Genomic DNA, 15,219 nt, shown 5'->3' with positions numbered 1-15,219 from the left:
TAACTTACAAAGATCATACCTACCTAAGCATCATTCATGCAGTATTCTAAGTGTCCTTTTGCCCTATTCATGGATGATACCTTTTACTGTACTGTTCCAGCCAGTGGCTGTCTCATACTAATAAGTTACTTTCCTCTTCATGAAAGACAGGATGACAACAGACTATAGATGAGGATTATTTAACATTTTGTATTAAGTAGAAATCTGAAATCACCCTTGGAAAGAACCAAAATGCAGAGCAAATAGCAGTCAACAGGATTTTATGTTCCTACCGACACATTTTGCTCCCTTCAGTGCACAGAGTTCATTGCTGACAGAGTGTGCATAATGTTAAAATATTTCTGAAGTGTTTATCCACTCCTTGCCTCCTACACTTCCAGTATTCTTTCAATATCTATGACTTTTACGGGAAGAACATGTGCGTGATTAATGAGCACACAAAGACAAGGCTTAGGCACATACAACACAGATATGAAATCTGGAAAAACGATGTGTGCAGCAAAAGTGAGTACGGGTTATCAGGAGATCATTTGTGTTTCAAGGACTACTTTGTTATTTTTTTCTCCTGAGTTTCCTATGTGGACTACTCTTTGCACTCAAACATGCTTTCCAGTAACCATATACAGAAGGATAAAGAGAGGCACAAAGACGTTAAATGATTTGCTCAAGGTCACAGAGGGGTCAGGAATAAATCTCTTGGCTCCAAGTCCTGGGCCTTAACCACCAGGCTATCTTCCAACCACAAATACTACTGTACTTTGTGTATTACATCTACTGTCTACCATTAAAATGTACAGAATGTGCAATGGGAATTCATGTAGAATTCCTTAGCTCTTAAGGAGGGGCAGAACCTTTTCAAAGGCACAGAGGGCAGGTAGGCAACCAGCTCACTGTACTCCTTTTCTATTGACTTTCAGTGAGAGTTAGGTACTAGCTCTCTTAAGCCTCTTTCAAAATTCCAGCCAACATACACGGAGTACTTAATTTCTCAACTTTAACATTATGTTAAAGTTAGTTTGCGTGTCTCATTGTATCCATACACTCACACTGTATTTCACCCCTGGCCTCCTCCCATTTTAGGCCGTCTTCAGAAAGAAGGATGCTCTGTTCTAGCTCTTAAGACCACTGAAGTTTGTAATATAAAGGAAGTTATGTCTTAAACTATTTACTTAAAGCCATGGGCCTGATTCTCATTTAGAGCAAGGTTGATTTACACTCTTTTTGGCAGTGGAAAGGAGTCTTAAATGAGTGTAAATGTATCAGATTGCCCACTCTAAAGCCCGTTTACATTGCCAGAGTGGGGTAACATTGTTCTTTAGTGTAAATGACTTTGCATCGATTATTAGTAGTAGAATAGTGGAGAAAATGTTTAACTGCAGATAATGTTTTCCATAATTAATTAACTGATGATAGCAGTATCCAAAGAGAGCTGAATGCATCACAAGTAGGGAAATCACTCCCAAAGATCTTTCAGTCACGTGGCAGAACTATAACATGGGTCATCACCAGCCATGGCACATTCAGGCTGAAATGGTTTATGATGTACATTTACAAGTGAAGTCTTTTGAACTAGCTAGCATTGGAAAAAAGTTTGTGGGAAGAAATTGGCCAGCTTCTATGTTCTAACTGCAAATAGGTTAGGTCTGTGGAGATTTGAGCAGGAGTATAGAGGTATAAGTGGGCATTAGGGAGACAAGTGAAAATAAATGGGAAATATACAAAAGAATAACCGGGCCCTTTCTTGGTCAGGATGTACCACAGAGGGGAAATAGACATTTATTAAAGCATCATCATCTATGTGACAATCTGTTTGGGTGACTAACTCAAAGCACATCTATATTTAGTTTATCTACCAAGCATAAAGTTGAAATGAAATTATAAGGATTTATAGTCACAGGAAAATGAAATCTCAAGTGATTTAACAATATGCCAATTTTTTAATTACTGTGCAAACCCTTTTTGACCTATGGCACCTTAGAGACTAACACATTTATTTGAGCATAAGCTTTCGTGAGCTACAGCTCATTTCATCGGATGCATCTGATGAAGTGAGCTGTAGCTCACAAAAGCTTATGCTCTAATAAATTTGTTAGTCTCTAAGGTGCCACAAGTACTCCTTTTCTGTCTGCTACTCTAAAACCTTTTTGACCTGGCACCCAAGAGCCCATGTTTCACGTAGCGTAATTATGCCATCTAGTGGTCTCAAGGTAACAACAATTAATTCAATTCTTGCTAGTACATTACTTTGCACATTTCCTTGTTGACAATTAGAAGCAGATAGAGGTGGAAAATCATTAATGCTACACAAAGGACAATTGAACAGTTAACTGACAAGTGCCAAGGCTTTATTTAGGAAAATAAATGAGAAAATAACTAATTAAAATTTAGCAACTTCTTCTGACGTTTAAATAGTGCTTCAGTTCTTAAAAAGCACAACAAACATTCTTAAACAGCTTTGATGTTCAGAATCTAAGATGCATGGAGAAAAGATCCATTTATATATTTTAATTGCCATTGCTTATGGAAAGGTAGTTTCGGTTAAAAAAAATTACAGTCATGTAGAGTACAATTCCATTATTATAAAGGCTGCTTCACACAGAATAACCCACTGCAGGGATATTTTTCCCCCCAACCCAACTACTTGATGCCATGGGATCTTTGCAACTTGAAACCTATAGGTTGGGGTGAAAGAGGTACAGTTTCACTATTGTGGAGTGGATAGGAAGTGTGATGACCCTTCAGTCAGGAGGTGATCTTGTGTTCTGCAGGGAAAATCCCAAAAAGACTTTGGGCCTTTGTGCAGCAGGGTGTTCCTCCATGCTGCTCCTGGGTCCCTGATCATAGCTGGTCCACTCCACCTCCCACATCCAATAGGGTTTGAAAGCATGAATACTAGCAGGTCAGCACTAATGTGTCTGAATTCTGAAGTGAATTTTGATTCAATCACATTTGCAACTCTTTCACATTTGTTTTCTACAAACATTCAAGCATTCAACCTTTACTAGTACAAATACACATAAAAAACTAGTGTTTAGCTATTTGATCATAAAATCTGCAAATTCACTCTGGATTAGTTACAGAGGTCATGTAAAAAGAAAAGGAGTACTTGTGGCTCCTTAGAGACTAACAAATTTATTTGAGCATAAGTTTTTGTGAGCTACAGCTCACTTCATCGGATGCTCACGAAAGCTTATGCTCAAATAAATTTGTTAGTCTCTAAGGTGCCACAAGTACTCCTTTTCTTTTTGCGAATACAGACTAACATAGCTGCTACTCTGAAAAGAGGTCATGTAGTATTGCTTTTCTACACCGATTGGATGACTTGTATCTAACCAACACAGCACAAGGTTAGAATATTGCAATCAAATTTACCAAGGACACTGAGTTATCTAATTACAGCATGAATTGCAAATTGTATGTTCATTTGCAATTCAAATGATCCACAGAACATCAATTACGTGCTAAAGAAATTCATTAATAATTCTGAGTAATGACTAAATTCATGAATTTCACTGTCCATTCCCGGACAATTTACCAACACAAATCGGAAGGTAATACTCACCAAATAAGTTACATAGTTCTATTCAGAGGAGAGGAGGATGGTTTCATGCTGAAAATTCACTGCAGGCACGTAAAGTTGACATTGATGAGTAGATGGTTTGCTGTTTCCTTATTACACGGCTCATAACTGTCTTGCTGCTATTTTGTGCTTTTCCTGATTGTTATTGTATCAAGGTGCTGTATCTTGTCTTAAGCTTCAATTGTAAGCTCTTTTGGGCAGGGACCATCTAATACCATCTCATACTATGTTAGTAAGAAATAGTCCCTATATAGTTTGAAGATCTCACTATTGTTCAATCAGCTATACTTTACATGCACAGGATTTCTTGTGAGTTTTGATTAACAGAATATTTACGATTGTTTTATTCAAAGCTTCTTAGCTATCAGACATGTACTCTTTAAATGGAAATAGTTTGCCCAGGGAAACTCTTGTCTTACAGAGTTTTGTAGGCTGAGCTCCTAACCATAAGGAGGAAACAGTCACCACCATCTATTGTAGACATGAGAGTAATTTAGCTCTTTGGGATATGTCTACAGGCTATTTCCTCCCATTGTTTAAAAAACAATTGTGTACTTCCAAATTGCTTCTACAGGACAGTCTAATTTGGATGATCAATTATAGGTACACTGCTCCTAAACCTAAGCATGGCATTTAAAGATAAGCATCTTTTTATTTATAAGAAATGCAGAGATTTTCATATGTTGGTATGATTTAGCATGTTGAGAGTGACCCATTTATCTGTGACATCAGCCTAAAGCTCCTACAACTTGATAGCCCCACTTGATCTTATTAAGATCGCTCATGTCTTGTTACTCCAGCTGTAAATCCAGAGGAAAACAAATATAATTTCTCCTTAAACCAGCATCTCTACATTCATTTCATGATCAGTAAGCCTGTTACTTAAGAGGATTATTCAATTTTTTTTTAACTGTGGAAATGTAGCACCAGAGGGGTTTGACTTTTCAAATCTTCTTACAAAGATCCTTCCAAAATAGCCCTCTTTGGTCCTAAGTTTACGTAGAACTTGTTCCATTATAAAGATCAAAAAAAGAATTGTAGTTGTATTGCCAGCAATCAATTTAGCCCAATAGGATTTTACCTTCTAACCCTTGTGAAGTAAGGTTCTTCTCCTAACCCAGTGCTACCTAGCATAGGCATCTTGATGTTTAAAAGAGCGAAGAAGCATCCTACGAAATTTACACTTACAAAGATTTCATAGTTGTGGTTCTATTTGATGGAACAGGTAAATAGAAATAGATCTAATAGATAAGGCATTGGTGGGAAAGCTCAGCTTTGTACAGAAAGTTATCAATGGCAATAAACAAACTTTGGAATGGAAAGGAAGCAGCCAAAGGCAGGGGTAGAGAACAAGTTCAATAGTGAGAATAGAATTTAAAAAAGGGGGGGGGCGAGAATCTCTCTCATCTTTTAATACAAGATTTTCTTAGTCTAGGTGATCTATTGTTTATCTTTCTACTCTTGGCATTGTGCCAAAAAAGATTTAAGACAACTCAGCCTGTCCATTAACAGAAGGTGATGGGATCCAAAGTGACAAGCAGCGTTACATAACAAGGAGCAGCTGAGAGCTATGTCTGCTGTCTGGGTCACTCACGTCTCCTCTGGAAGTCTCCAGCATGGAGGTGGGAGGGTCCCAGACCTCAGGCTGCAGCCCTAGCCCAAACGGCAAACACCAGTTAAACAGCCCGCTCTCCCAAGTCAGCTAAAACAGGCCAGCTGTGGGTTTTTAACTGCAGAGTAGACATGCCCTAAGAGAACAGTTCAACACAGTTAACAGGCATATAATGGCACCTATATTCTTGAAAGTAATGTTTTGACTTTCTGTAGAAGGGGGAGAAGCAGGGGGGACAACACACTACTTTCTGTTCATACATTTAGCAAGACCCAATCCCTGCCCTGAGAAGTTTACAACCTAAAAAGACAAGTGAGAAATGCAGAGTAGAAGAGGGACAAAATATGCACAGTTTTATATATATATATATAAAACCTGTCCTTCTCACTTAGCCATTAGTAATTGGCTAATTACTTGTAGGCATCACAGCAGAGGTAGGTCTGAGGGAGAAATTTGAAGAAGGAGGTGATTTTATTAAGCAGTTCAGGGAAGGTCTTCCATGCAATTCATTGCTAATGGAACAACGCATTGGATGGTAGGTAGAGTTTATGAATGGTGCTGAGAAGATATTCATATGATTAGTTGCTGATACCCTGATAGGGCTATTGGGTTCCTTGTGGTGTCTGACTGTTACCTAAGCTATAGTATCCGTTTCACCTAATTACTGTTCCGCTTTTATAATAAGTCCTACTCTATCAAGTTAGTCAACCACCCTCCCTTCAAAGCTCAGTAGTCTCTCTACCTCACTAGCAGTTAATCCAAAAAGTTGGCTGGGGAGGAGGGAGAGGAGTCTTCAGAAGATTTCTTCTTCCCTTGGGGCTTTTTTCCCCTAGAGTGATTCTGTGTATTCCAAGAATAGTGATATCTGATGTCTCCCTAAGAAAATGGGAGCTCTTCCTTTCTAGGAGAGTGCTTGAAACCTTTTGTAAGTGACTGACCATTCAGATACCACTCAGATATAATTCTGCTATGTCTTATGCCGTTACATACTACAGCTGGAGTTAGTAGTGGTGATCAAGTAACCATCCTTCATATTCTAGTCTTCTGATGATCTGTTATTTGCAGTGGAACTCCTGCAAAAGGGGAGCTAGAGTTAAAGATACAAAATTTGGTCCAGATTTAAGCCAGTCCAAAGATTAGAGGTGTTTGGATCCCAGGTTTTGTTTCTCTGGCCTTAATGAGTTTTAAAGGTTATATAGTAGATTTAGTAAAGCTTTTGATACTGTCTCACATGACCTTCTCATAAACAAACTAGGGAAATGCAACCTAGATGGAGCCACTATAAGGTGGGTGCAAAACTGGTTAGAAAACCATTCCTAGAGAGTAGTTATCAGTGGCTCACAGTCATCCTGGAAACAGGCTTATATTGCGGCAAGGGAGGTTTAGGTTGGACATAGGAAAAACTTCCTGTCAGGTTGGTTAAACACTGGAATAAATTGTCTACGGAGGTTGTGGAATCTCCATCATTGGAGATTTTTAAGAACAGGTCAGACAAACACCTGTCAGGAATAGTTTAGATAATACTTAGTCCTGCCATGACCTCTGAATGTCTCTTCCAATCCTATAATTCTATAGCAGGCCTATCTACTCATAGGTTTCAGAGTAACAGCCGTGTTAGTCTGTATTCGCAAAAAGAAAAGGAGTACTTGTGGCACCTTAGAGACTAACAAATTTATTAGAGCATAAGCTTTCGTGAGCTACAGCTCACTTCATCGGATGCATCTGGTGGAAAAAACAGAGGAGAGATTTATATACACACACACAGAGAACATGAAACAATGGGTTTATCATACACACTGTAAGGAGAGTGATCACTTAAGATAAGCCATCACCAGCAGCAGGGGGGGGAAAAGGAGGAAAACCTTTCATGGTGACAAGCAAGGTAGGCTAATTCCAGCAGTTAACAAGAATATCAGAGGAACAGTGGGGGGTGGGGTGGGAGGGAGAAATACCATGGGGAAATAGTTTTACTTTGTGTAATGACTCATCCATTCCCAGTCTCTATTCAAGCCTAAGTTAATTGTATCCAGTTTGCAAATTAATTCCAATTCAGCAGTCTCTCGTTGGAGTCTGTTTTTGAAGCTTTTTTGTTGAAGTATAGCCACTCTTAGGTCTGTGATCGAGTGACCAGAGAGATTGAAGTGTTCTCCAACTGGTTTTTGAATGTTATAATTCTTGACGTCTGATTTGTGTCCATTCATTCTTTTACGTAGAGACTGTCCAGTTTGGCCAATGTACATGGCAGAGGGGCATTGCTGGCACATGATGGCATATATCACATTGGTAGATGCGCAGGTGAACGAGCCTCTGATAGTGTGGCTGATGTGATTAGGCCCTATGATGGTATCCCCTGAATAGATATGTGGACAGAGTTGGCAACGGGCTTTGTTGCAAGGATAGGTTCCTGGGTTAGTGGTTCTGTTGTGTGGTGTGTGGTTGCTGGTGAGTATTTGCTTCAGATTGGGAGGCTGTCTGTAAGCAAGGACTGGTCTGTCTCCCAAGATCTGTGAGAGTGATGGGTCGTCCTTCAGGATAGGTTGTAGATCCTTGATGATGCGTTGGAGAGGTTTTAGTTGGGGGCTGAAGGTGATGGCTAATGGCGTTCTGTTGTTTTCTTTGTTGGGCCTGTCCTGTAGTAGGTGACTTCTGGGTACTCTTCTGGCTCTGTCAATCTGTTTCTTTACTTCAGCAGGTGGGTATTGTAGTTGTAGGAATGCATGATAGAGATCTTGTAGGTGTTTGTCTCTGTCTGAGGGGTCGGAGCAAATGCGGTTATATCGTAGCGCTTGGCTGTAGACAATGGATTGAGTGGTATGATCTGGATGAAAGCTAGAGGCATGTAGGTAGGAATAGCGGTCTGTAGGTTTCCGATATAGGGTGGTGTTTATGTGACCATCGCTTATTAGCACCGTAGTGTCCAGGAAGTGGATCTCTTGTGTGGACTGATCCAGGCTGAGGTTGATGGTGGGATGGAAATTGTTGAAATCATGGTGGAATTCCTCAAGAGCTTCTTTTCCATGGGTCCAGATGATGAAGATGTCATCAATGTAGCGCAAGTAGAGTAGGGGCATTAGGGGACGAGAGCTGAGGAAGCGTTGTTCTAAGTCAGCCATAAAAATGTTGGCATACTGTGGGGCCATGCGGGTACCCATCGCAGTGCCGCTGATTTGAAGGTATACATTGTCCCCAAATGTGAAATAGTTATGGGTCAGGACAAAGTCACAAAGTTCAGCCACCAGGTTAGCCGTGACATTATCGGAGATACTGTTCCTGACGGCTTGTAGTCCATCTTTGTGTGGAATGTTGGTGTAGAGGGCTTCTACATCCATAGTGGCTAGGATGGTGTTTTTAGGAAGATCACCAATGGACTGTAGTTTCCTCAGGAAGTCAGTGGTATCTCGAAGATAGCTGGGAGTGCTGGTAACGAAGGGCCTGAGGAGGGAGTCTACATAGCCAGACAATCCTGCTGTCAGGGTGCCAATGCCTGAGATGATGGGGCGTCCAGGATTTCCAGGTTTATGGATCTTGGGTAGCAGATAGAATACCCCAGGTCGGGGCTCCAGGGGTGTGTCTGTGCGGATTTGTTCTTGTGCTTTTTCAGGGAGTTTCTTGAGCAAATGCTGTAGTTTCTTTTGGTAACTCTCAGTGGGATCAGAGGGTAATGGCTTGTAGAAAGTGGTGTTGGAGAGCTGCCTAGTAGCCTCTTGTTCATACTCCGACCTATTCATGATGACGACAGCACCTCCTTTGTCAGCCTTTCTGATTATGATGTCAGAGTTGTTTCTGAGGCTGTGGATGGCACTGTGTTCTGCATGGCTGAGGTTATGGGGTAAGCGATGCTGCTTTTCCACAATTTCAGCTCGTGCACGTCGGCGGAAGCAGTCTATGTAGAAATCCAGGCTGCTGTTTCGACCTTCAGGAGGAGTCCACCCAGAATCCTTCTTTTTGTAGTGTTGGCAGGAAGGTCTCTGTGTGTGTGTATATAAATCTCTCCTCTGTTTTTTCCACCAAATGCATCCGATGAAGTGAGCTGTAGCTCACGAAAGCTTATGCTCTAATAAATTCGTTAGTCTCTAAGGTGCCACAAGTACTCCTTTTCTATCTACTCACAGTGGGCCTTTAAGGTTATAAATTAAAACAGCATTAGAACTGCATCGTGATGCTCAAATCCTGGGCTGACACCCTGGCATAGCAGTACATTTTGGAAATACTACTTGTTGTTTCAGGGAAAGATTTTATTTAAACAAATTCTTGGTATAAAATGAATCCTACATAGCTTTACAATTATTCCACTTGCATATTCTTGCTGGGATATTCAAAAGAGCACAGTCAGTCACCCAACTCCTCAGTTCCTCTGACAATTCCACTGGTAGTTAGTACTTCTAGTGACTTTGTTTTCTAAATACATCTTACAATAATAAATATTTAAATTCTTTGTTTTGAAGTCAGCCAGCCACTATCCAAGTTAATTGACACTTCACCCTGGGTTAAAATATAGCAACTACTGCTATACTTTATACTCTTATGAAACTCTACAAGCTATAGCTATGTATTTCTGACACCTTTCAATGCATAAGAAAGTCTTGTATTGTTTTCCAATAATCTATTTATATTATGCATTTGATCAACATTTATATTTGTCGGCATTGCAATTATGGGTGAAGTAGGTTTTCTATATACATCACCTGTACAGTAATATTACACAAAAAACAAAAAATTGAAATAAAACACATATCCCTGAATCTGCTACTGAATTAACTCTGCAAAGCATTTGAGGAGATAGCTTGTATGGAAGATTCTATACCAGCGGTTCTCAAACTTTAGCAACCCAAGGCCCCTCATTTTGATTTAAAATTTTTCAGGGACCCCTAAGATCCCCCATTCAGCATTTGCCCCACCCCCTTCCCAGAGGCCAAGCCCCTGCCCTGCTCCTTCTTCGAGGCCCCGCCTCACTCACTCCATCCCCCCCACTCTCCCTCGCTCGCTCTCCCACATCCTCACTCACTTTCATCAAGCTGGGGCAAGGTGCAGGAGGGGGTGTGGGGTGCAGGCTCCGGGAGGGAGTTTGGATGTAGGCTCTGGGCTGGGGCAAGGGTGCTGGAGAGGGTGTGGGCTCTGGGAGGGAGTTTGGGGATGGAAAGGGGTTCGGGCTCTAGAAGGGAGTTTGGGGGCAGGAAGGGGTGTGGGGTGCAGGCTCTGGGAGGGAGTTTGGGGGTGGGATCTGGGCTGGGGCAGAGGGTTGTGGTGCGGAAGAGGGTGAGAGGTGAAGCTCCGGCCAGGATGTGCTTACCTCAGGCAGCACTTACCTCGGATGGCTCCTGAAAGCAACCGGCACAATCCTCTGGCAGCAGCTCCGAGGCAGGGTGGTTAGGGGGTCTGCCCCTGCTCACAGGCATTGCCCCTGCAGCTCCCATTGGCTACAGTTTCTGGCCAATGGGAGCTGTGGAGTTGGCGCTCAGGGCGGGGGCAGTGCGCTGACACCCTCTGCCCTGACCCAGGGGCTGCAGGGACATACCAGCCACTTCTGGGAGCGGCACAGAGTCAGGGCAGGTAGAGAGCCTGCTTTAGCCCAACTGGACTTTTAGCACCTAAAATCTCCTGATTTGGCTTCAATAGCCTCTGGGAGATCGCACCAGATTCCAGGAGATGCTGGGAGGGAGGGGGAGGAGTTGATCAGCAGGGCTCAGGGACCCCCAGAGTACCCTCGGGGACCCTCAGGGGTCCACGAACCCCAGTTTAAGAGATGATGCTCTATACAAAATAAGAGTTGCATCATAGTAGTTCAGATTGGTAGTAGCTAAATAAGGCATAAGATAAGAATGGCCATACTGGGTCAGACCAATGGTCCATCTAGCCAAGTATCCTGTCTTCAGACCATAGTCAGAGCCAGATGCTTCAGAGGGAATGAACAGAACAGACAAACATTGAGTGATTCATCCTCTATCATCCACTCCCAATCATTGTTTGACAGTATGGCTCTACTACTTAATCTTTTTGAATTGCATACATTTTCAGTAGTTTCATAGTACCCTCCCACTGAAATGTTAGAGTCAATTCTTATATTTTAGGGTGTCCAGGCATATATCTGGATAGAGGGAGGAAGAAAGATGGGTTAGATGGGGCCTATTTATCTGAGAAAGTCATATGAAATAGCAAAGTGGACTCTCTAGAACCCACCCCATTTCCCCGTGTTTATAAAATGCACCTCCTTCCACTCTGGTGAAGGTGCAGGAAAGCTCCTTTCATCTTCAACCCATTCCTCCCCTTGCAAGGCTGCTCATGTACTAGCTACTCCCTGATTCTTCATCTCTCCGTGCCTCAGTTTACTCATTGATAAAGCATGGATAACCATTTACTTAACTCACCTGGACACTGAGGTTCCATTCTTATGTAAAGCATATTGAGACCCTCTGGGGGAGAGAGTACATAGGAGTACAAAATACTGTTAATTTATCTCATGGGCCAGAAAACTGACCAACTAAAATCTTGCAACACCACTGAATTCACCTCTCCCCAGAGCACATTTTCACACTTAAGCTACCAGGCCCTCATTAACCTGAATCAGCAGGTGCTGTATATTATTAACCTTGTTTAGTCCTTGAGATCCTAATAGGACATGTGAGCTTGTGGTAGAGAGCAGCTGTAGCTTTACATACTGGAAGAGATTGTTTGTAGTGTTTCTTTTCTCTGCTTCTAGTTTACAGTATTCTTGACTTCATGTACATGCTCAAGGCTAGACAAGAGGAGGCTCAGGCTGCAACCAATAACACCAGTGAAGATTTCTACCCAGAGAAAGAATTGGGCTGTGCTTGGAACCAGAGCGTGGTAAATAGTGCAGGTAGGAAAGGGGTAAGCCCTGGAAGCAGTCTCTAGGACTCACCTTGCATCACTGGAAGAAGTAGCTACTATCCCAAGATATCTTTGTATCTTTTTTCCTTTATACCTTTCCAACTGGCAATGCTGCTGTTCACCTGAAGGGTGTCCTTATGAGTGAGCTGGTAGGGAACATGCATCTTTTATAAAACGAAGTAGAGGGGGCAGGGTGAGTGAGCTAGCCCTAGTCCCAACTACAACTAGTTATACAAATGTCTGTTGCAAGCTGCAAATTGTTATATTTATGGCTTTGAGCAAGTTGGATAGTTTTAAACATACTAAGCCTGGAAAGGTTTGGGCAATTCACAGCCCAGGGCATGAGACTGTCACAAAAGTAGCATTGGAATTCGACAAGTAGCTGGGGATCACCGCTATGGAGTTGCACCTGGACCATGTGTAATCAATCAGCTGATTAATGCAGACCCTATATTTAATGTGTACTTTTATGACTATCAATTTTTTTTTAGCATCTGCATTCACTCTTTTATAAATAAAAGCACTGTGTAGCAAGTGTTTTTAAATTGGGTTGCTGCTTGGGACAACTCTAGTGGCAACAGTCACTTTGGACAATAAAATGAACGAACATACAAACAACCCAGCCTGTGAACTCTTTTCTCTGCCTTCCAACCATAGCAACAGCCTTACTCATTCACTCACAATTCTTTTCTGAGGTGGCTGGTGTGTGAGGAGCTGTGCAAACCAGTCCTTGTTTTTAAAGGCTTTTAAAACACTATTTCACTAGGAGGGTGGTGAAGCACTGGAATGTGTTACCTAGGAAGGTGCTGGAATCTCCATCTTTAGAGGTTTTTAAGGCCCGGCTTGTCAAAGCCCTGGCTGGGATGATTTAGTTGGTGTTGATCCTGCTTTGAGCAGGCGATTGGAGTAGATGACCTCCTGAGATCTCTTCCAACCCTAATATTCTATTATTCTATGAAAGGGAATAAGCTATCATGGTATAAGGCACCTTTATACTAGTATAACTATTTCAGTGAAAAAAAAAATCATACCCAATTGAAATAGTTATACCAGTTCAAGCACAGGCCTGGTGTTAGAGATATCCCAGAAAACTCTATCAGAAAGTTGAGTTTACTATCCTTACTCCATGCTAACAGCTTCTCAAAGGCCAAGCTTTCTACTGGGTGAGATTCAGAAGGGGGTTAAGAATCAAAAAGTTCTGAGCTTCAACCAAGCACAGTAAGAAACTGAAAAATGAAAACATTAGAAAGTGTCTTGTAGGGAACAACCCTGAATTGGCAGGGAGATGGACTGGATGATTTAATAGCTTTGTGTTTTACAGTTACACTTTTGATTTCCCAGACTTTCATGTATTGCTCACTCAGTACCAGATTTTCACGAGCTCCATAGTCTGGGTTCTGAGCCGTTTTGAAAACCTGGCCATAAGTGTCACAAGGTGAGCTGCTGGGTGTTGAGCTCTTCAGAAAATACAGACTCACATTTTTACCTTGGTTCAAATTTTTAATGGGTGACTGAATATAAAATGAAACCCCCCACAAAATGCCTGGGAGACATTTCATAGATTCATAGATTCTAAGGTCAGAAGGGACCATTATGATCATCTAGTCTGACCTCCTGCACAACGCAGGCCACAGAATCTCACCCACCCACTTCTGTGAAAAACCTCACCTATGTTTGAGATATTGAAGTCCTCAAATCGTGGTTTAAAGATTTCAAGGAGCAGAGAATCCTCCAGCAAATGACCCATGCCCCATGCTACAGAGGAAGGCAAAAAACCTCCAAGCCTCTTTCAATCTGCCCTGGAGGAAAATTCCTTCCTGACCCCAAATATGGTGATTAGCTAAACCCTGAGCATATGGGCAAGATTCACCAGCCAGATACTACAGAAAATTCTTTCCTAGGTAACTCAGATCCCATCCATCTAATATCCCATCTCAGGGGACTAGTCCTATTTACCCTGAATATTTAAAGATCAATTAATTACCAAAATCATGTTATCCCATCATACCATTTCCTCCATAAACTTATCGAGTTTAATCTTAAAGCCAGATAGATCTTTTGCCCCCACTGCTTCCCGTGGAAGGCTATTACAAAACTTCACTCCTCTGATGGTTAGAAACCTTCATCTAATTTCAAGTCTAAACTTCGTGGTGGCCAGTTTATATCCATTTGTTCTTGTGTCCACATTGGTATTGAGCTTAAATAATTCCTCTCCCTCTCCAGTATTTATCCCTCTGATATATTTATAGAGAGCAATCATATCTCCCCTCAACCTTCTTTTCGTTAGGCTAAACAAGCCAAGCTCCTTGATTCTCCTTTCATAAGACAAGTTTTCCATTCCTCGGATCATCCTAGTAGCCCTTCTCTGTACCTGTTCCAGTTTGAATTCATCCTTCTTAAACATGGGAGACCAGAACTGCACACAGTATTCCAGGTGAGGTCTCACCAGTGCCTTGAATAACGGTACTAAAACCTCCTTATCCCTACTGGAAATGCCTCTCCTGATGCATCCCAAAACCGCATTAGCTTTTTTCACAGCCATATCACATTGGCAGCTCATAGTCATCCTATGATCAACCAATACTCCAAGGTCCTTCTCCTCCTCCGTTACTGCTAATTGATGTGTCCCCAATTTATAACTAAAATTATTATTATTAGTCCCTAAATGCATAACCTTACACTTCTCACTATTAAATTTCATCCTATTACTATTACTCCAGTTTACAAGTTCATCCAGATCCTCCTGTATTATATCCCAGTCCTTCTCTAAATTGGCAATACCTCCCAGCTTTGTATCACCTGCAAACTTTATTAGCACACTCCCACTTTTTGTGCCGAGGTCAGTAATAAAAAGATTAAATACGATTGGTCCCAAAACTGATCCTTGAGGAACTCCACTGGTAACCTCCCTCCAGCCTGACAGTTCGCCTTTCAGTAGGACCCGTTGTAGTCTCCCCTTTAACCAATTCCTTATACCTTTTAATTTTCATATTGATCCCCATCTTTTCCAATTTAACTAATAATTCCCCATGTGGCACGGTATCAAACGCCTTACTGAAATCCAGGTAAATTAGATCCACTGAGTTTCCTATGTCTAAAAAAATGTTACTTTCTCAAAGGAGGAGATCGGGTTGGTTGGCACAATTTACCTTTTGTAAAACGGTGTTGTATTTTGTCC

The sequence above is a fragment of the Dermochelys coriacea genome, chromosome 3 (assembly GCF_009764565.3).
Source record: "Dermochelys coriacea isolate rDerCor1 chromosome 3, rDerCor1.pri.v4, whole genome shotgun sequence".
NCBI lineage: Eukaryota > Metazoa > Chordata > Testudines > Dermochelyidae > Dermochelys > Dermochelys coriacea.
This window is presented reverse-complemented; position numbering follows the sequence as displayed.